This window comes from Entelurus aequoreus, linkage group LG25 (genome assembly GCF_033978785.1).
Source record: "Entelurus aequoreus isolate RoL-2023_Sb linkage group LG25, RoL_Eaeq_v1.1, whole genome shotgun sequence".
Classification (NCBI taxonomy): Eukaryota; Metazoa; Chordata; class Actinopteri; order Syngnathiformes; family Syngnathidae; genus Entelurus; species Entelurus aequoreus.
In genome coordinates this window covers 16,144,544-16,165,860 of record NC_084755.1, presented here as the reverse complement: position 1 = coordinate 16,165,860, position 21,317 = coordinate 16,144,544, and the positions used below count along the sequence as shown (strand labels likewise).

The window sequence follows — 21,317 nt, the reverse complement described above, 5'->3', positions numbered from 1 at the left end:
AGTCGGAGACAGGAATGGTGAAAAATGGACGTGAGTTCCTAACACTCAATATTTTCGCCTGTTCCCTGCTCATTTGTCAACTATTTATTCTGCAACCGTCTATTTAGGCGAATAATTATGACGCTTATTGCCAATTGACCAATCGATGTATTAGTCGGATGAACTCAAGCGTTCAGACTGCAGTCACATTTGATACATATCCGAAAAAAACCACACACACACACACACATATATATATATATATATATATATATATATATATATATATATATATATATATATATATATATATATATATATATATATATATATATATATATATATATATATATATATATATATATATATATATATATATATATATATAAAAAGTACAGTCACAACATTTTTGGACACACCTTCTCATTTCAATGCGTTTTCTTTATTTTCATGACTATTTACATTGTAGATTGTCACTGAAGGCATCAAAACTATGACACCTGTAAAGTGAAAACCATTTCAGGTGACTACCTCTTGAAGCTCATCGAGAGAATGCCAAGAGTGTGCAAAGCAGTAATGAGAGCAAAAGGTGGCTATTTTGAAGAAACTAGAATATAAAACATGTTTTCAGTTATTTCACCTTTTTTAAGTACATAACTCCACATGTGTTCATTCATAGTTTTGATGCCTTCAGTGACAATCTACAATATAAATAGTCATGAAAATAAAGAACATGCATTGAATGAGAAGGTGTGTCCAAACTTTTGGCCTGTACTGTATATATAATGCTAACAATCCCGGTTAGCACAAGCATTTCTTTGACACAGTGAGGGGCTTTAAGAAGCACGACTGTGCACTTTGTCCACTTTTTACAAAGTGTATACACTATAACTCTTCACTTGTCCAATGTAATAGACGCCGTTGTTCCCATATAATGACGTAACAATAAGGAGTGGGCGAGGACACAAATGCAGGGCTGCCAACTCGCGAGAAAACCGAGGAGTGAGATTTTGTGGCAATTGTATGAACATGATTAGACCTTGGCCGATAACACATTTTGCTGGAAGATATACAGTATTTGCCCCACATATTGTTGCCGATAAATAATATAATTGAAAACATTAATTTAAGAGCAATTTCAGAACTAATTGAATCATAATATATAAAATAATTCAAGTAAACTTTTACATTTACAAAAAAGTGACAACAAATTCAATAAAAAGTGGTCAGAATATGATTCTAATTATGTTTCCCTTTACTACAGAGTATAATTAGAGATTATCTGATACATAGAATTATCATCAGTGGGTAATATGAATCATAATGATATATGTTTAATGTAAATCAGTGTTTTTCAACCACTGTGCTGAGGCACACTAGTGTGCCATGAGATACAGTCTGGTGTGCCGTGGGAGATTATATAATTTCACCTTTTTGGGTTAAAAATATTTTTTGCAAACCAGTAATTATAGTCTGAAAATGATGTGTTGTTGCTGAGTGTCGGTGCTGTCTAGAGCTCGGCAGAGTAACCGTGTAATACTCTTCCATATCAGTAGGTGGCAGCCGGTAGCTAAATGATTTGTCGATGTCGAAAACAGTGGGAGGCAGAGTGCAGGTAAATAGGTATCTAGTGCTTAAACCAAAAATAAACAAAAGGTGAGTGCCCCAAAGAAAAGGCATTGAAGCTTAGGGAAGGCTATACAGAACAAAACTAAAACTGAATTGGCTACAAATTAAAAACAAAATGCTGGACGACAGCAAAGACTTACTGTGGAGCAAAGACAATGTACATCCGAACATGACATGACAATCAACAATGTCCCCACAAAGAAGGATAAAAACAACTGAAATATTCTTGATTGCTAAAACAAAGTAGATGCGGGAAATATCGCTCAAAGGAAGACATGAAACTGCTACAGGAAAATACCAAAAAAAGAGAAAAAGCCACCAAAATAGGAGCGCAAGACAAGAACTAAAACACTACACACAGGAAAACGGCAAAAAAGTTCAAATAAGTCAGGGCGTGATGTGACCGGTGGTGACAGTACACCTACTTTGAGACAACAGCTATAGTGATGCATGCTTGGTTATGGTTTAAAGTCATATCCAACAATTTCGACGACAACTCTTTACTGTCAACTGAGTTTCGTTTTTTAATGATTTCTGCTGGTGGTGTGCCTCCGCATTTTTTCAACACAAAAAATGTGCCTTGGCTCAAAAAAGGTTGAAAAACACTGTTGTAAATGTTGTCTGTCTGTCTGTCTGTCTGTCTGTCTGTCTGTCTGTCTGTCTGTCTGTGTTGGCCCTGCGATGAGGTGGCGATTTGTCCAACATTTTGTTTTTTTAATTGAAATTGCGGGAAAAAATCTTGAAACTAAGCTTGGAGCCCCAGTACAACATCGCCACTAACCCTTCTACTTCGATGCCCCTGACAGCGTTTTTATCTTTTCCTGCAATTCAGCCAATCATATGAAGCTAAACCTGGTGCTTAACTCAACTAAAAGAAATGCCTGAGGAGTAGGAGGTGTGGCGTGAGTGCGTGTGAAAAGCATCATTTTTGTTGTTAGCCCTGCAAATGTTATGCGAGGTTGGGCTATTCATTTCAGAAAAAACACAGTATGCTCAATGCCCAGGTTTCATTTGAAGATGTGTAGCAAAGCCTGTTTTTTAAAACTATTTTTTCAGAAAGCTCCACTCTATGAAGTTGTGGGCGTATAGACGGGCGGGCTCATCTAGATAGGGAGAGAGATGATGGTTTTCTCACAGTTGGTGCTCAAAAACAGGCTCAAGGGACACATACAGCGTAAATTTCGGACTATAAGCCGCTGCTTTGTTCCTACGCTTTGAACCCTGCGGCCTAGAAAACGGTACGGCTAATTTATGGATTTTTCTTCGCTTACGGCCATAATGCAAATAGTTTTCATAAAACACAAGCAAGCACACTGAAAAGGTGTGTTGTCTGTGCTATGGTGCCACCTTTTGGACACGTTTGCTTACTGCAATTGTTGCAGGGTACATGTCTACAGTATTTCCTTTTGTTTAGTGCTTTAAACTGGAAGTACAAGTGCCGTTCTGTCTTCTAGTCATCCATAGCGTCTCTCCTCGTATGGATTCTTCATTCATCACTCCAAGCAACGTTTGTAAGTTTTGCAAAATAACTAAACATATATATACTTAGTAAACTGTCCCATGTGTAATGTCTGTTGGAGTATTTTCCTCCATATTTGCACATGCTATCGTAATGTAATCAAGCTAGCGTTGTTAGCTTTAGCTAATATGCTAACACATTCACGAGTGTCTGTGTGTGTATTGTTAACTTACCATGGCATTAATTTTGCATTGTTTCAGTTTCACAAATCACACCTGTGAGGTGGGATGGGTTATCCTGGCAAAGAAGACATGCTCATTGACACAGATTTGTGATTAATATTTAAGAGGAATAGGTCTTTTGTGTATATGGTCAAAGTTTTAGATCTGTGAGTTCAACTCGTGAAAAATGGGAGCAAAAACAAAAGTGTTGCGTTTATATTTTTGTTCAGTATATGTAAATAAACGTTTACAAAATATTTCCGTATAAAAACCTCATTTCACAACGTATATATCTGCGGCTTATAGTCCGATGCGGCTAATATATATATAATATGTTTCTCTTCTAAAATTTAGTGAGTGTAGTTTATATACCGGCGAACTTTATAATCTGGAAACTACAATAATCATCGATGTGGGTCCTGAGACGAGAACGTGGCTATACGCTACTGAGCTGGACATCTGATGATAATGACACATGAAAGAATATGAAAAGTGAAAAGTAAATTTTGTATATTAGAGGACATTTACGTTATGAGAGAGAAAATCTGATCATAGTTTATTAATTAATTTGGGATGTTCCGATCAGGGTTTCATGTTGCCACGTCCGATATGGTCATCCATGAGTGAGATAGCCAATAATACTGGTCACATGTATGAACTGTAAATGTTTAATTGCATTTATGGTCATTCATTAGTGAGATGGCCAATAATACCAATAACATGTATGAACTGTAAAGGTTTAATTCCATTTATGGTGAGTGCTATTGACAGTTTAACAATATAACCACACTATTCAAACTAGTTAATTATTGTTTTTTATTACTTAATATTATTTGAGAAAAACAAAAGTTATTATATAAAACAAATTAACAAACTGTCCCTTAACAAACTACTATCTTCTATTAACTCATTTAAATCCTTAGGGGGTTTTTTTCCCCTCAAAGTCATCCTGTGTCAAGAGAATTACTCTCCAGGTTTGTAAACATCAACAAAAACAAAATAAAAGACTTTGAGAACATGTAAATATTAACCTATCAATCAATCAATCAATAATATACAGATACTACTCTTGGTATCGACACCAACAGTTTTTGTTATATTATCCTGTCTCTGGACTCTTATTAATCTACTTGTTAATTTCCTGTTAATAACTACTTACTTTCTGGTTCCAGCCACACTTCTTAAAGTTTACTAAACACTTATTTCTTGGTGTTGTTGAAAACAAGCTTAGTGGTTAGCTTAACTATCAGCATGCCTTCTCCTGGCTTACTGTCAGTGTGTAAAATTTTAGCCTTGTCATCCAGTGATAATGGCACTTGACGATACTAAAAATTCATTTTATATGCCACAATGGAGGTCCTTATTATTAACGGAGGGAAGCGGCTCCACACTGTGTACGGAGGCACAAAATTAGTTGGTGACCGCTTGTCAACTGGGGGATTCAAAATAAATACAGTGTAAGCCAAAGGGATCGGCATTGAAACGCATTCATTGGCAATGACGATCACATCCTTTCACAAAAATCGGCCGATATGGATTGGTAGTTAATTGATCGGCACATCCCTATTAAAAACCATAACATCCTAAGAGCCAGCGCCCTCTGCAGGGGACTTTTGTGTTTTGCAAATGTATAACTCTGATAAAAGAAATAGACCAAAAACAAATGTCCACTACAGAGGATGCTGGTTATCAGGAGGCTGTATCATTTCACCCTTATTTCATCATTCTTACTAACAATGTAAATGTACAGCTTACAGCTTTAGGGCACATTTACATATTGTCTGGGGTTTGTTATGATATACTTTGATGTATTATCACCGAACACGTCTTGTTTCCAAAAGCATGTTGATGTCATCATTATTGGCTTAAAGAAGGAAAAGATGCTCATCTCTAATAATACCACTGCCACCAGTCAACTCTAATCATGGTGAGTGATTGATGAGGTGTTCCTACAGGCGATGGAGCCTCACACTCTGTGACTAGCCATTAAATAAATATATAATTGAATACATCAGGCCACACCCCCACCACCCCGCTGTCTCCCTCTCCAGAGTGCAATTTGAACCAATAAAACACATATTCAGTTTGCCAAGAATTGGAGCTCAAGCCTTCCTAATGTGTGGCGTATCCTCTTTAATTTCCTCATTTTTTGTGTATGTGTATAAAGCAGTGGAATAAATTACAAAGCATATACAATATCAAAGAAGAGGTGTCCCACAGAAGCCAGTGGACCCCCCATAGGAGTTTCATTGTTCTTTCTTTAGCATGACACAGAACCCCCCTGCTGAACACACGTATTAGTTCAAATTCAAAACTACAAATAAAGGCAGAATGTTTTTATGACACTTGTCGCTTTGCATATAAACCATACAGCATAAGCATGATGGAAGCGGCGAATGATTGGCGGTGACTGACATAAAAAACACTTTTATGGGTTACTTTAATATATGTCTACAGATGATTCCTGCATATTTTAAATGAGAAGCCAATATAGCTTTAGGCACTCCAACAATCTGCCTGAGCTCCTTTCCTATGTGGGTTATACACATCTTATCTTAGAACAAGGTCTCACTATCTGTAACCTCCTTTAAAATGTTTGACATATCCATCCAATCAAAACATACAAAGAACAGTAATGTTTTTTTTTTTAAAAGGGAGATCTAAAATAAAATCAGTTCAGTTAAATTATATGGACAGTAGGGATGTGAATCTTACAACAATCCACGATAATTCAAATGAGATTTTTGAAGAGAAAATTTGATTCAGAATTGATTAAACACAATTATCGATTCAAACAGATTCCCGCAATATAATAATTGGTATAAAAATGAAAATAAAACCTTTTCAAAACAGGTTACAGGTCATGAAATCTCCTCTTGGCTGCTGACATATGAAGTATACGCACAACAAGTAAGCATTAAGATGGTCTTCAAATACATTTTCATTAATTCTCAAAAACATTTTTATCGATTTAAAATCAAATATATACGAATCCCACGAATCGGATCAGTGGGTACAGAGAATCCAAAGAAAAACATTGATTGTTTCCTCTGTCAAGAAAGTTTATCGTGTGTCTAATTAAATAAAAAGAACTTGTCCGAAAGATTTTAGTGTGTGTACTTTTTCAGCACATTCAACTGATAACCGCGATCATTTTAGTCACAATAGCCGGGATATGAACTTTTTTAGGCCGTTACATTCCTAGAATCAAAAAAAGAAAAGACTGGCACAATTCAACTTCACGGCAAAGACTACTTCCAGGCTATGTCAACACACCGCAGTCTGTACACTCCTGCCATTTAATGTCTTGGAATTGCCACTGCATGCAAAGTCTACTGTATAATACAGTACAGTACTTCCAAATGAGACACAGAAGTGTAAGAAAACAAGATAACTCGACAGCACATCTCAGTGTTAAAAGTTAAATTAAAAAAAAAAGATTTATTCTTCCATCCTGTCACATTTCATGAGACATTTGAACACACACTAGTACCGGTATCAATTTAAATGGGAAAGCTACCCATTGTATTAGAAACGCTGATAGACTGCTGCTTTTAAAAGGTTTACTGAAAAACCGTAATAGGTTACTTTCAGTTGAAACCAACAACAGCAGCATAATTTCTAGACTCGCTCATCGTTTTCCATATCCATCTACTACCTGTCACATGCTACTCTTCAAAGTCATGCCTAATGTGCCATCACTGACCTCCGGATTTTACAACCAACATGACTAACCATTATTAATATAAATAACCCAGGTCTTTCCAAAACAGCAACTCTTTCCTTGCCATTACTTTGTTTCAGTGACTTCAATGCTACAGGTACAAAGCTTATGGTTCTGCATCAGCAGTTTTATGGTTCATTTCATTTTATGCAACTTTTCATTAATTCTTCTGGAAAAGGACATTTTATATGAAAGTATTGTTGTAGCAAAATTATTTGCAAACGTGTATCTCAATCTGTGCGCATGTAAAGCAATTCACGCGTGTGTGTACTAGTGTGTGTGTCTGTACATCAATACGAGTGTGTTGTAATCAGTGCGTTTTAAGTTGTCTGTTTATCCTTAATCAGAAAAAACTCTCTATAGACTGTCTACTTACAAAACCCAAAACCAGTAAAGTTGGCACGTTGTGTAATTCGTAAATAAAAACAGAATATAATGATTTGCAAATCCTTTTCAACTTATATTCAATTGAATGGACCACAAAAACAAGATATTTAATGTTTAAACTGAGAAACGTAATTTTATTTTGCAAATAATCATTAACATACAATTTAATGGCAGCAAACAAATTGGCACAGGGACATTTTTACCACCGTGTTACATGGCCTTTCCTTTTAACGACACTCGGTAAACGTTTGGGAACTGAGGAGACACATTTTTTAAGCTTTTCAGGGGGAATTCTTTCCCATTCTTGCTTGATGTACAGCTTAAGTTGTTCAACAGTCCGGGGTCTCCGTTGTAGTATTTTACGCTTCATATTGCGCCGCACATTTTTAATGAGAGACAGGTCTGGACTACAGGCAGGCCAGTCTTTTACTATGAAGCCACGCTGTTGCTGAAATAAGCAGGGGCGTCCATGATAACGTTGCTCCAAAACCTGTATGTACCTTCCCGCATTAATGGCGCCATCACAGATGTGTAAGTTACCCATGCCTTGGGCACTAATACACCCCCATACTATCACAGATGCTGGCTTTTGAACTTTGCGCCTATAACAATCCGGATGGTTGTTTTCCTCTTTGTTCCAGAGGACACGACGTCCACAGTTACCAAAAACAATTTGAAATGTGAACTCGTCAGACCACAGAACACTTTTCCACTTTGCAACGGTCCATCTTAGATGAGCTCGGGCCCAGCGAAGCCGGCAGCGTTTCTGGGTGTTGTTGATAAATGACTTTGGCTTTACATAGTAGAGTTTGGTCGCTACACTTACAGATGTAGCGACCAACTGTAGTTACTGACAATGGTTTTCTGAAGTGTTCCTGAGCCCATGTGGTGATATCCTTTGCACACTAATGTCGGTTTTTGACGCAGTACCGCCTGAGGGATCGAAGGTCCGTAATATCATCGCTTCCGTGCATTGATTTCTCCAGATTATCTGAACCTTTTGATGATATTACGGACCGTAGATGGTGAAATCCCTAAATTCCTTGCAAAAGCTCGTTGAGAAATGTTGTTGTTTAACTGTTCGACAATTTGCTCTCGCATTGGTTCACAAGCTCGCCCCATCCTTGTTTGTAAATGACTGAGCATTTCATGGAAGCTGCTTTTATAGCCAATCGTGGCACCCACCTGTTCCCAATTAGCCTGTTCACCTGTGGAATGTTCCAAATAAGTGTTTGATGAGCATTCCTCAACTTCCTCAGTCTTTTTTGCCACTTGTGCCAGGTTTTTTTTAAACATGTTGCAGGCATCAAATTCCAAATTAGCTAATATTTGCAAAAAATAACGTTTTCCAGTTCGAACTTTTAGTATCTTGTCTTTCCAGTCTATTCAATTGAATATAGGTTGAAAAGGATTTGCAAATCATTGTATTCTATTTTTATTTACGATTTACACAACGTGCCAACTTCACTGGTTTTGGGGTTTGTACATGTGACTTTTGGGTCACTTCTGCCGTGTACGATTTGAGCGAGCGCATCCAGATTTGTGAGCATGTAATACAACTTGTGAGTGCATTCTTAAGTGGCTGCATGTAATACAATCTGCGTGTGCATATCTGAGATGTGCCTACCTTTAACAAACCACGGAAGACACCACACAATTTAAACCAATCAGAAACAACGCACAGTTGAGGTGTGTGAAAGAGAGACGTCAAGAACCACCTGACGTTCTTTCTGATTGGTTTATATTGCGTAGTGTCTTCCGTGGTTGGTTGAATGTTGGCACAGTGAATCGTTGGCTTGGTCTGTAATTGGTTATTTTGATTAATCAATTAGAGTTACTTGAACGATGCCAAGCTGCTGATTAATTAGGAAAAAAATATAGAGTAGTGAATAAGGAATATAAGCGTGAGAAATGTCAAGTGTGGCGTATAGCGTAAGAAAGGGTACTTAAATTGCGTGACTATAACTCTCAAAGCGTGAAGCTTGTCAGGTCTGATAAGTGTTCAAGCGTGGTCCATCGTTGTTGACTTCAACACAGAATAACAAGGCACCAACTATCAATCAATCAATGTTTATTTAGATAGCCCTAAATCACAAGTATCTCAAAGGGCTGCACAAGCCACAACGACATCCTCGGTACAGAGCCCACATATGGGCAAGGAAAAACTCACAACCCAGTGGGACGTTGAATGACTATGCGAAACCTTGGAGAGGACCGCATATGTGGGTGGATCTAACATAATAGTGATCTAACATAACTAGTGGTGAGTATAAGGAAAGGCAAGGGGGAGTTACAGACAAGACAACTTTTTTTACACATTTAAATCGCTGTACAGACAGGCAACTCTTTCATGGCAGAAGTGTCGCAAAAGTCACATGTAAAAGACAGCCAAGAGAGGGTTCTGCTTCTCACAGATCATAGATACGCACGTGCAGATTGTATTACACACATTCTCGACTGAATGCGCGCACACGTATTGCACGCTCACGAACCTGGATGTGCTCGCTCAAATCGTACATGGCAAAAATGTCGCAAAAGTCACGTCTAAGTAGACAGCCTATTGAGGGTTCTTTCCGATTGGACACAGACAACTTAAAACAAATGTATGCGGATCTGAAGACACACACTCTGGTTGATATACAGACACACACCTCCAAGAGACAGGATGGCCGACAAGAGGATTCACTTTGTTTAATTCCTTCCGCTGTAGATTGCTCACAAAGTTATGAGCAGTTAGGGGAAATGTCATTAATGGGATACGAAACAAGTGATTACATTTTGAGGCTGATTCAGATAATTTCTTGTACACTACAAGCCTCAACTTCCATGTGTGTGGATGCCAGCCTCCCTGCCTTCACCCACAGAGACAAAGAGAGTGGGTGTTTCTTTCATTCGATGGGCACGTTTTTGTAAAACTTTCAGAAAATGTCAGACATAGGATAAAGAACAAGTGAACACATTTTGGGGGTGATCCGGATTACCGTTTGGATTCAGGACTTTTTTACAGTTGGGAGGTACTAGGGTTGGGTATCGAGTATCGAGTATCGATTGGAACCGGGACTAACTTTCCGATTCTCCCAGTATCGTTCAAAAGTTTAAATTTCGATTCCTATTTTCGATACCCAGTCAGTCGACCGGGAAAAAATAAAAAATAAAAAAATATGTCTGCCAAACCGGAAGAAGAAGCCGCTGAGCACCAACGAAGAAGCCGCTGAGCACCAACGAAGAAGCGCCCACCGCCGGAAGTGTTAGCATAGCCGAGCGAGTCAGTCAAGCTCAAGCATGGATAGCGGGCATCGGCAGTCGAAAGTGTGGCTTCACTTTACAAAAAAAAAAAGAAATAACCGCGAAATAACAGAGCTCCATGTCCATCAAGAAACGAGTGGAGAGAGAGCTGCAGATGTACCAGGACGTTCCACCGATACTTATGTCTGACGACCCTGCTGCATGGTGGTGTAACCAACAAAAGACTTATCCTTTGCTGTCATATCGCGCTCTCTCTTTTTTATGCGTTCAAGCTTCTTCCACACCCAGCGAACGTGTATTTTCCACAGCAGGAGACACTATCTGTCCAGAACGCTCAAATACAAGTGTTTTCAGTTAAGAGCTCCGTCACAAAACCAATTAGGCTTGTAAGTTGAGGTACCATTGTACTAAATATATTTAATACTATGTTGGTCATGTGATAATCATCCATTGTACATTATATGCAAAAAAAAAAGCATGTGAAATTGCAATCACAATATTGATGAAAACATTGACTTACAGTATTTTACAGAATTGATCAGCCCTATATGACATAGGCCTCGAGAAATAGTAACTCCCCACACCTGTTGTTGTGAGCCCAATTTGTACCAATTCAGGTTTTTTTTCCTGCGTTCAAAATTGCGTGGCGGCTGCCTCCAGCTAATTTTGTGCCGCCCCCAGCCAGAGCGATTGATATCGCTCAACACAGCGTAAAGCTCCGGCTGTGTTGATTGAGCGATTGATTGAGCGATTGATTGAGCGATTGATTAAGCGATTGATGTCCCTCTGCGGCAGTTACGTATTTTAACTGCAGTTGCAGCGTTGTGCCACTATAGAGGCGCTATATCGACAACAGTGCGCCAGAAAGACCTGAAGCAACTACCGAAAAAGTAAAACGTTTGTCCACAGAGCGCTTGAAGGCTGAGTTTCTCAAGCAAAAGTGGCCCCCACCACACAAGCTATGAGCCCATCATCATAGGTGTCAAACTCAAAGCCCGGGGACCAGATGTGGCCCGCGACATTATTTAATCTGGCCCGCAAACACCTGGAAATGATATGTGTCAATAAAGTACTTAATATTTTCTCTTTAAATGTAATGTTTTTTTTTTCATTTTTACAGAAAAAAATATATGTACTGCTTGAAATTGCATGCCTTTTAAACTTTAAGAGTATCCATTATTGCAACAAACATTACAGTATATTATAATACTCTCCAAACATTTTTGTCAAGACGTGGTCTATGGGTTGTTCGTTTTCCCGAGTTGCAAGGAAGGTTGGAGTGGACAAGACGTGCAGGTAAAGACATGATTTTATTTTAACACTAACAAAAGGTACAAAAATAAAGACGCGCACAAAGCGGAAGTACAAACTTGGTTAAGAAAACAAAAGCTAGCACTTGGGCAAAAAACTATGAACATGAAACAAATAAACACTTACTGTGACAAGAATATAGACAAAACTCACTTGGCATGGAACTATGGTAGCATGGGTAACATGGGTAGCAGAAGTCAAACAGAGTTAATGTCGCCAGGCTGACTTCCTGGCAACTATCGGCTTAAATAGTCTTGAAGATGATTAATGACAGTTTTGGGAGTCCAAATGAATCAGGTGCGTGACATGAGGACAGGTGAAAACTAATGGGTTGTCATGGAAACAAAAACAAACAAGAGTGCACAAGAGTCCAAAAACCAAACCGAACATAACCAAACTAAACATGATCACCAAGACATGACAATTTTTTGTCTAAATAAAAATAAATACTTAAATATCTGCTTGACTGATGATTTTACAGCAAACTACCCATCAAATTAATAAAAATGACAATACATTTTACGGTGTTCTTTACAGCATATAAAGAAACTACCATTTTTTTTGCGTTAAAATTCTGGTGCATGGTCAGAGCTGCAGTTATCGAATATTTTAGTAATCGAGTATTCTATCGAATATCCCGATTGATTAATCAAATAAATCATATTTTTGTTTAATTAAGGTTTAATTATACATGTTAAGATGTGCCCTCAATTGTTGCGTTTGGCCTAATTGTCTTATTTCCTAAACGCCTGTTTTCATTATTGAAGGCTGACACGCACAGCTAAAATGCGTCCGTGGTTGATTGTACCAATTTGTGTGTGCTAATAAAAACAGGTGCGCTCACAGCCCTATGTGCTGTGTGGTGTGACTGCATAAACAAAGTTCTAGTCTCTTTTGCGTTTTTGATGATTATTATACGGTGCCGTTTAAACGTTGGTTTCTCCACGCAAATCCGCTGCGCTGTTTTACATTTAATAATAGATGCCTCCGGACGTCCCTCAAATCGGATGCTTTCTCGACAGGTGCTACAGCATCGAACTTGTGCTATTGTGCTATGCGAGCTCCACTTTGCAATGTTTGCATACGACTGCATTTTCCTTTGATTTTAGTGTCAAGTGTTCCCACACCTTAGACAACTTTCGTCGCTTCTTAATTCCCTCGTTTTGCTGTGGCTCTTGTCCACTGCTTTCTGCGGCGTCTGCCATTACGAGTTATGTCGGCGAAAACGTTTTCTAAACTCAAGCGTATTTAAACTCCAGGCTAGACTACTGCAACGCACTTCTTGTCGGGATCCCCAGCAAGAACATCCAGAAGCTGCAATACATAACAGAATAGTACTGCCAGGATCCTGATGAGAGTGCGGAAATACGACCATATCACACCAATTCCCAAATCCCTTCACTGGCTTCCTGTTCAACTCAGGATTGAATACAAAGTCTCCCTACTAACCCACTAGTGCCTCCATGGTAATGCCCCCCTCTACCTCAAAGAACTACTCACCCCCAAATCCTCCACACGACACCTCTGCTCCGGACAGGCTAACCTCCTCCAACCTCCGAGGACAAAGCTACGAACAATGGGAGAACGCGCTTTCTGCTCCACTGCTCCCGGTCTGTGGAACGCTCTCCCTGATCACATGAGGGCACCACAGACTGTGGATGCTTTTAAAAAAGGCTTAAAAACCCTTCTTTTTTTTTAAAAAAGCCTTTTTTTTTAAAGATATATGCATACTAGTTCTAGCTATTAGGCTGTTCTAGTTTTAATTTTTATTTATTTTTATTATCTTTTAATTTTATTTTTTTAATACACTTTAGCACTTTGAGGTTGTTTGCTCAATGTAAAGGGATTTTTACAAATAAAATATATTATCATTATTATTAAAAGAGCGGTGTTGTGCAGTGCAGGGGGCGTGTGATCTGTGACGTAAACACGCTGTGCAATACCTAAACAGTCTGTGCGAAACGTGAGCTTTGACTACTGTTTATTAATAAACGAGACAGCGAAAATTCCTCAAATATATTTTGTAATCGAATTACTCGAGGAATCGTTTCAGCTCTAGTCAGGGTTGTATCACCTCTGCCTCAACTTGAGCCGGGAAAATACCTGACCATGCTGTGGATAATGGTCACTAGCTCCCTCTGAACATCATCAATTCACAACAGCACTTTTCCAGGGCACTTTGCACACGGTAGAGCCAAAGAACCACAGTCCTCACTCATTTTGATTGAACTCCACATGAGAAGGCAAGGAAGAAACATGTCGGAACATTTGTTGATTGCAACTTTGGGAGAGCAGTTTAGGGTCGGATCCAGCATGACAGTCAATCAGGGGTAATGAATGGCATGCTTGAATATGGAAGTACCACAGAGCCCTGACCTAAACCCCGTCAAACACAGCAGAACTCGAACAGAGATTAGGATCTAGCAGGCAGTCTCTTAAGTGTGTCACACATGCTTATTTTGATGAATGGACAAAAATTCGGAACGTTCCTTCAACAGTGGGAGCAGTTGGAGCTACAAAGAGCGCACCGACTCCAAATGTTCTTCTATTCCTTCTGAAAACACACGGAGGGCACTAATGAACATGCCAAATCTCATTTAAGCTCCAAGCAGAGAGTCATCAAACACATTTGCCACTCAATGGAGTTGAAAGTATCAGCAGCGGGCATATCGCAACGCTTAGCAATCACACTTGCAAGAGGTTTCATCACCAACAATCCCGCCCCGTTGCAAGGAATGAGGGAACGGGGGGGGGGGGAACATATATTGATCTTGCTCTCCCTTTCTTCCAGGCATTTCCCGCGTGAAGCTTAAGCAGCACTTTTGTGGACAAATCCTGTGTTTGTGTTCCTTTCTGGAGGCTATTAATTGTCCTGAATAGGCGTAAACTACTCCCCAGGCACAGCTGTGTGTTGGCCATACAGAGGTGTTATGGCCCACAAGCTGTGCAAAGTCTTGCTTCGTGTTTCGTCAACCATACATTAAATTCTAGCGCCGTGCATGCAGTATCCCACCCTTATTTTCCCTGTAATACCTTAATGTAAGAGGTAATAAATATCTGCAGATGTCCACCACTACCTGCCTGCAGCAGCACACCTCTGGCAGCTCCACCAGGCTCTTACACGGGTCCTCATCCATTCTTGTTACCTGCATAGGAAAGGCAGCGACGAGGCTTTATTGCAAAGCCGAGCACCTGCCTTCTAAACACATTTAAATGCAACACACACACACACACACAGACGCGCGCGCTCAAGGACGATGATGAAATAAGTTGGCTTGGCAAGCAAGAACGGGAGAAACTTCTATCTGCCTATAAATGCTCAACAGTTTCCAAGGTGACTTTTTCACACACAAAAAAATAAAAAAATGGCGCCGGGATTCTCCGTGGATAATTCATTACCTGCCCTCCATGCAGGCTAATGGGCTGAAAATTTCATAATGCTACTCGCGGGGAGAAACAAGAGCATCTGCCAAATCAAAATAAGAGAAATGGAGTGTTAAATTGTGTTAAATGTTGTCACAAGAGAGCTGGATAAATGCCCGCATTCATAATATCACACAGAGCAAAAACACAAAGGTAAATACACAAAACTGTGCAAGGACTAACAAATTACATTTACATATAGGGTGCTGTAATATGAAAAAATTGTCTGTTTTTTTTTTAAAGGGTATAATTTGTGATATTACAAGATTAAAGTTGTCCAAGTAAGTGATAGCATTACAAGGATCATGAGGCAATAACACAAGATAACAGGGAATGTACTTACAGAAAAAGGTTGTGATACAACAAATAAGTTGATGTTTTTTCACAGTTTTGATATATTTGGAAAGAGATTTAACCATGTAACATCTTGCAAAATTTGCACTAGGGATGATCAAATCAGGGTTTTATGCTGCCGATTCCAATACCAATAACATGTATTAACTGTAAATGTTTCAATGTATTGATGGTGAGTGCTATTGACAATACCAACGCAATATTTAAACTAATTCCTTATTATCTTTTATTATGTACAATTGTTTGAATAAATCAAACAATAACAAAAAAAAAATCAAAATACTATCTACGATGCATTGAAATAATTTTTGTCCTCAATATAATGATACTTAAAATACGAAGAAAAGCAGTTTATTTGCTGTAGTAGATGTGATTATTATTAACTCAGGGGAGCGACTCAACACTGTATGGAGACACATAAGTAACTGCTAGCCACTTGTCAGCCGGGGCACTAAAAATAAATAAAATATCAGCCAGAGGGGATCGTCATTTGTGATCGTATTAAAAGGCTTTAATTGACAATGATGTACTATATCACGGAAATTGACCAATACTGACTGGTGGCCGATCAATCTGTGCATCCCTAATTTGCACATATTAAAGTGTTCATACTGAGTGCTGATGTTCCAAACTTTGAATAGTTCATTGTTTGTAGTGCTATTAGTAAAGTCTAAATTGACAGCAGTATTTGGGTATGGGTTTATTATTGCAACTGTTTATAGCAATGCTACTCAATTATATTCTGTTACACCCCTCCTAAGAAGAAGAAAACATTTCGCACCCCCCCCCTCCCCACTCTCCGCCATGACTTTAAATAGTATAATTTGTCTATAAAATTGTTATAAGTACACCTCTGCATAACATTTTATCAACAATAAAACAAAACACAAAGAAATATAGATCAACTTAAAACAAAGAATAAACATATTAACATTGTTTTTAGTCTGTAAGAGAAAAGATTTAAAGAGCACCAATAAAAAAACAAAAAATAAAAAACATTTTTGATCGACTTGAATCATTTGATACTGAAAAATTTAAATAAATAAACTCAATAAATAATAATACATTCAAACTGATGAGCAACATTAACTCAGCATCACAATATATAAAACACTATAACCTACAAAACAAAAATTTATACAATTATTTGTGCTGATATATTTTTTTTTTAAATCAAAATGTGGGTGATCTCAAAGGCTGGGCAAGTTAGCGATCAATACATTTAATTTTAGGATAATGGTTATCAACAAAGCATAGATGACTGAAATGGTGATTTTACTGATTCAGAAAGCATGAGCTTTACATGTTTAATTTCCTTCCATCCATTTTCTACTGCTTGTCCCTTTCGGGGTCGCGGGGGGTGCTGGAGCCTATCTCAGCTGCATTCGGTAAGAAGCTGTTTTTTTTTTGTTTTTTTTCTAAAATAATGCCTGAAAGAACAATTTTCCTATGTTCGGGGTGTTGTTGGCACCAAATTACTTGTCCCCGGAGCTTTTCTTCCGGTCACTCACACACATAAACCAGTACCTGGGGAGAGAAATGCTGGGGGGAGTCGGGGGGGGAGGATTATCTCAAAGGCTGGGCAAGTTAGCGATCAATACATTTAATTGTAGGATAATGGTTAGGGACAAGCGGTAGAAAATGGATGGATGGATGGGTTATCAACAAAGCGTAGATGACTGAAATTACGATTTTACTGTATCAGAAAACATTAACTTTACATTTTAAAAAAAACATTTTTTTTTTTACAATCAGGTATAGTTTCACTCGATATTTTTGACTTGAGACTTTGTGTCTATTATATTCCCAAGAAATCATCATACACGGAATGATTCCAACTTCCATATGTTGTGGTAATACATGCACATGACCCAGATTTGACAGCCACTCCATGCAGAATTCCATTATAGCATTATAATATACTGCTTAGCATGCTTTTTTTTAAAAAATGCATTTGATTTGACAGCTATAGGCACTCAAGTCTGAATGCACTCACACCCCGGCTGAGCACTGCTATGAAGACAACAAAGAGGTGTGATAAATGCAAGATGATTATCACTTGATGCTCATCAGCCGCATCTCGATCCACCTCGGAGGCTTGGCGATAAACATCGATGATGCTATATTTAGGATGCAATTTTGATGATTCAGCATTCTGCAAATAACGCTATCAAACAAAAGACATCTGCGTTTTGCTTTTTGGCTATTGTTCTAATGCTAAGACATCGGTTCTGGAGCCTATCTCAGCTGCATTCGGGCGGAAGGCGGTGTACACTCTGGACAAGTCGCCACCTCATCACAGGGCTAACACAGATAGACAGACAACATTCACACTCCCATTCACACACTAGGGCCAATTTAGTGTTGCCAATCAACCTATCCCCAGGTGCATGTTTTTGGAAGTGGGGGGGGAGCCAGAGTTTTTTTCTTTTTTTAAATAATGTCTGAAAAAACTATTTTCCTATATTTGGGGTGTTGTTGGCACCAAATTACTTCTCCCCGGAGCTTTTCTTCCTCTCACTCACACATAAGTAACACCAGTACCCGGGGAGAGACATGCTGGGGGGGAAATTATCTCAAAGGCTGGGCAAGTTAGCGATCAATACATTTAATTTTAGGATAATGGTTATTAACAAAGCATAAATGACTGAAATGATGATTTTACTGATTCAGAAAACATGAGCTTTACATTTTTAACTTCCATCCATCCATTTTCTACCGCTTGTCCCTTTTGGGGTTGCTGGAGCATATCTCAGCTGTATTCGGGCGGAAGGCGGTGTACACCCTGGACAAGTCGCCACCTCATCACAGGGCCAACACAGATAGACAGACAACATTCAAACTCACATTCACACACTAGGGACCATTTAGCGTTGCCAATCAACCCAGGTGTATGTCTTTGGAAGTGGGAGGAAGCAGGAGTTTTTTTTTTGTTAGTTTTTTTTCTAAAATAATGTCTGAAAAAACAATTTTCCTATGTTCGAGGTGTTGTTGGCACCAAATGATTTCAACTAATCAATCAATTTCCTTTATTTAACCAGGTAAAGACTCATTGAGATTAAAATCTATTTTTCAAGCGCGACCTGACAAAGAGGGCGGCACAAAAGTTACAATAATAAATTACAACAACACAATACAACAGACCAACAGCAGTCATACCACAACAGGTCAAAAATAATCTAAAACGATTAAGTAATAATTCAATTTAAAAGCAAGTACATTTCCCAAGAGAACTGGTTTCTCGATCTTTTAAAATGGACTTAAACGCCCCCAAAGTGATCAATTCTGGTATAGCCTCAGATCTTTCTGGATGTCACTCCATGACCAGGGAGCAGCATAGCATTTCTCCCTGGAACTTTTCTTCCTGTCACGGGGTGTGGTGGAGCCTATCTCAGCTGCATTCGGGAGGACGCCGGAGTTTGTTTTGTTTTTTCCTAAAATAATGTCTGAAATTTTTTTTACCCCATATTTGGGGTGTTGTTGGTACCAAATGACTTCTCCCCGGAGCATTTCTTCCTCTCACTCACACATAAACCAGTACCTGGGGAGAGACATGCTGGGGGGCGAAGGAAATTATCTCACAGGCTCGGCAAGTTAGCGATCAATACATTTAATTTTAAGACAATGGTTATCAACAAAGCATAGATGACTGAAATAACGATTTTACTGATTCATAAAACATGAGCTTTACATTTTTAACTTCCTTCCATGCATTTTCTACTGCTTGTCCCTTTTGCGGTCACGGGGGGTGCTGGAGCCTATCTCAGCTGCATTCGGGAGGAAGCCGGAGTTTGTTTTAATTTTAATTTTAGGATAATGGTTATCAACAAAGCATAGATGACTGAAATTATGATTTTACTGATTCAGAAAACGCAAGCTTTACATTTTTAACTTGATTTTTTTTTACTCTCCATATTTTTGACTTAATTCCCATGCATTCCAAAAGACTTTGTGTCTATTATATTCTCAAGAATGATTCCAACTTCCATATGTTGTGGTAATACATGCACAAGACCCAGATTTGACAGCCACGCAGAATGCCATTATAGCATTATGATATACTGCTTAGCATGCTTTTTTCCCCTTTTTTTTAAATGCACTTCATTTGACAGCTAGGCACTCAAGTCTGAATGCACTCACACCCCGGCTGAGCACTGCCATGAAGACAACAAAGAGACGTGATAAATGCAAGATGATCATCACTTGATGCTCATCAGCCGCATCTCGACCCACCTCGGCGATAAACATCGATGATGCTATATTTAGGATGCAATTTTTGATGATTCAGCATTTCTGCAAATAAACGCTGTTAAACAAAAGACGTCTGCGTTTTTGCTTTTTTTGTGTGCCATTGTTCTAATGTTAATTGCGATCGGTTCGTGGTTTCGGCGGCGTGAGGAGGGGGGGGGGGGGGCATGTTGTGTATGGTAGGAAGACAATAATAATGAATGGATTAGACAGAGGGCTTTGTGTGGATGTCATGGAGAGAATAAGGCGACCAACCTGGCTGCTGCTGCTGCTGCTGCTGCTGTGGCGGTCAATCCTCAGCCTCAGCTCGATCGCTCTTTGCACCCCTTTGGCGGGGAGGTGATGAAGCAGCACGCTCGCATGAGTTGACACTAGACGGGTGGGAACACGCAGCCCGGTTGGACACTTCGGACATTCCACGACTCTGTCCACCCCTTTCCCTCCTAGCCCCCGTTTTACACGTCAAACTAAGTGTCAAACAAGTAATAAACACGCCGCTGAAAGGACCGGAGGAAACCCGCCCGCAGCCTCCTGAGAAAACGAAGGCGAGGGAGCCTAAAGTGAAACAGATATTCAATTTAGACAAATTGTGTACAAAAGGTTAGCTTCCGTCTCAGCGCATTGGGAGACCCCTTTGTTGTCGTTTCAGTCACCGACACTACACATTTCCGCTAGGTCTCTTCAAAGTAAAACCGCGTTAATGCGCGAATAGAGCAGCGGCTTTTACGTTGAAATGTTCCGTCGCGCCGCGGTGGTGCTGCCTTTACGCCGTGGCTAAGCTAGGCGGCTAATCCGCGGGGCTAACAGCGGGTCAGGCTGTCAAAAGAAGCCGAAAGCGGAGGCATGCACACTCAGCACAACGGCCAGCCCACCTGACTCGGGGAGTGACGTTTTCTTCAACTAGAAGCTCTCAGTGTCCTCTTCTCGAAGCGACGGAAAACATTAAAGGCAGAGTTTCGCGTTTACGAAGACCACTTTTGACAAGGAGCGCTCTCCACCACACACACACACACACACACACACACAAAAACGCCAGCTCTTGCTCTCCTTGTTGTTGATTCCTTTCTCTTGTATCACGTCATCGTGTTTGGTCATATGACTTCATTCATGAAGACACGCATGGACCAATTTTTTTTAACAAAAATATGCCCTGATTCTCAAACGGTTATATCATATCATGAGAATGGTTTAGTTTATACACCTGATTACAAATGCGCAATGGTGCGAAAGGGAGTAGGAATGAATTGATTACGTGGACCCCGACTTAAACAAGTTGAGAAACTTATTCGGGTGTTACTATTTAGTGGTCAATTGTACGGAATATGTACTGTACTGT

General features: G+C 39.3%; 1 protein-coding gene across 2 annotated transcripts in view; it reads right to left on the bottom strand.

The window, feature by feature from the left end:
- Positions 1–20,927, bottom strand: part of LOC133642663 (transcription factor MafG) — a 49,419-nt gene extending 28,492 nt beyond the window's left edge. The window contains exon 1 of one of the 2 annotated variants that reach the window (XM_062037005.1): positions 20,854–20,927. The gene's annotated coding sequence lies outside the window, so the exon portion shown is untranslated. Of the gene's footprint in view, positions 1–20,236; positions 20,299–20,853 lie in introns of those variants that run through there. The other variant, XM_062037004.1, reaches the window with a different exon arrangement.
- Positions 20,928–21,317: the final 390 nt, after the last annotated feature.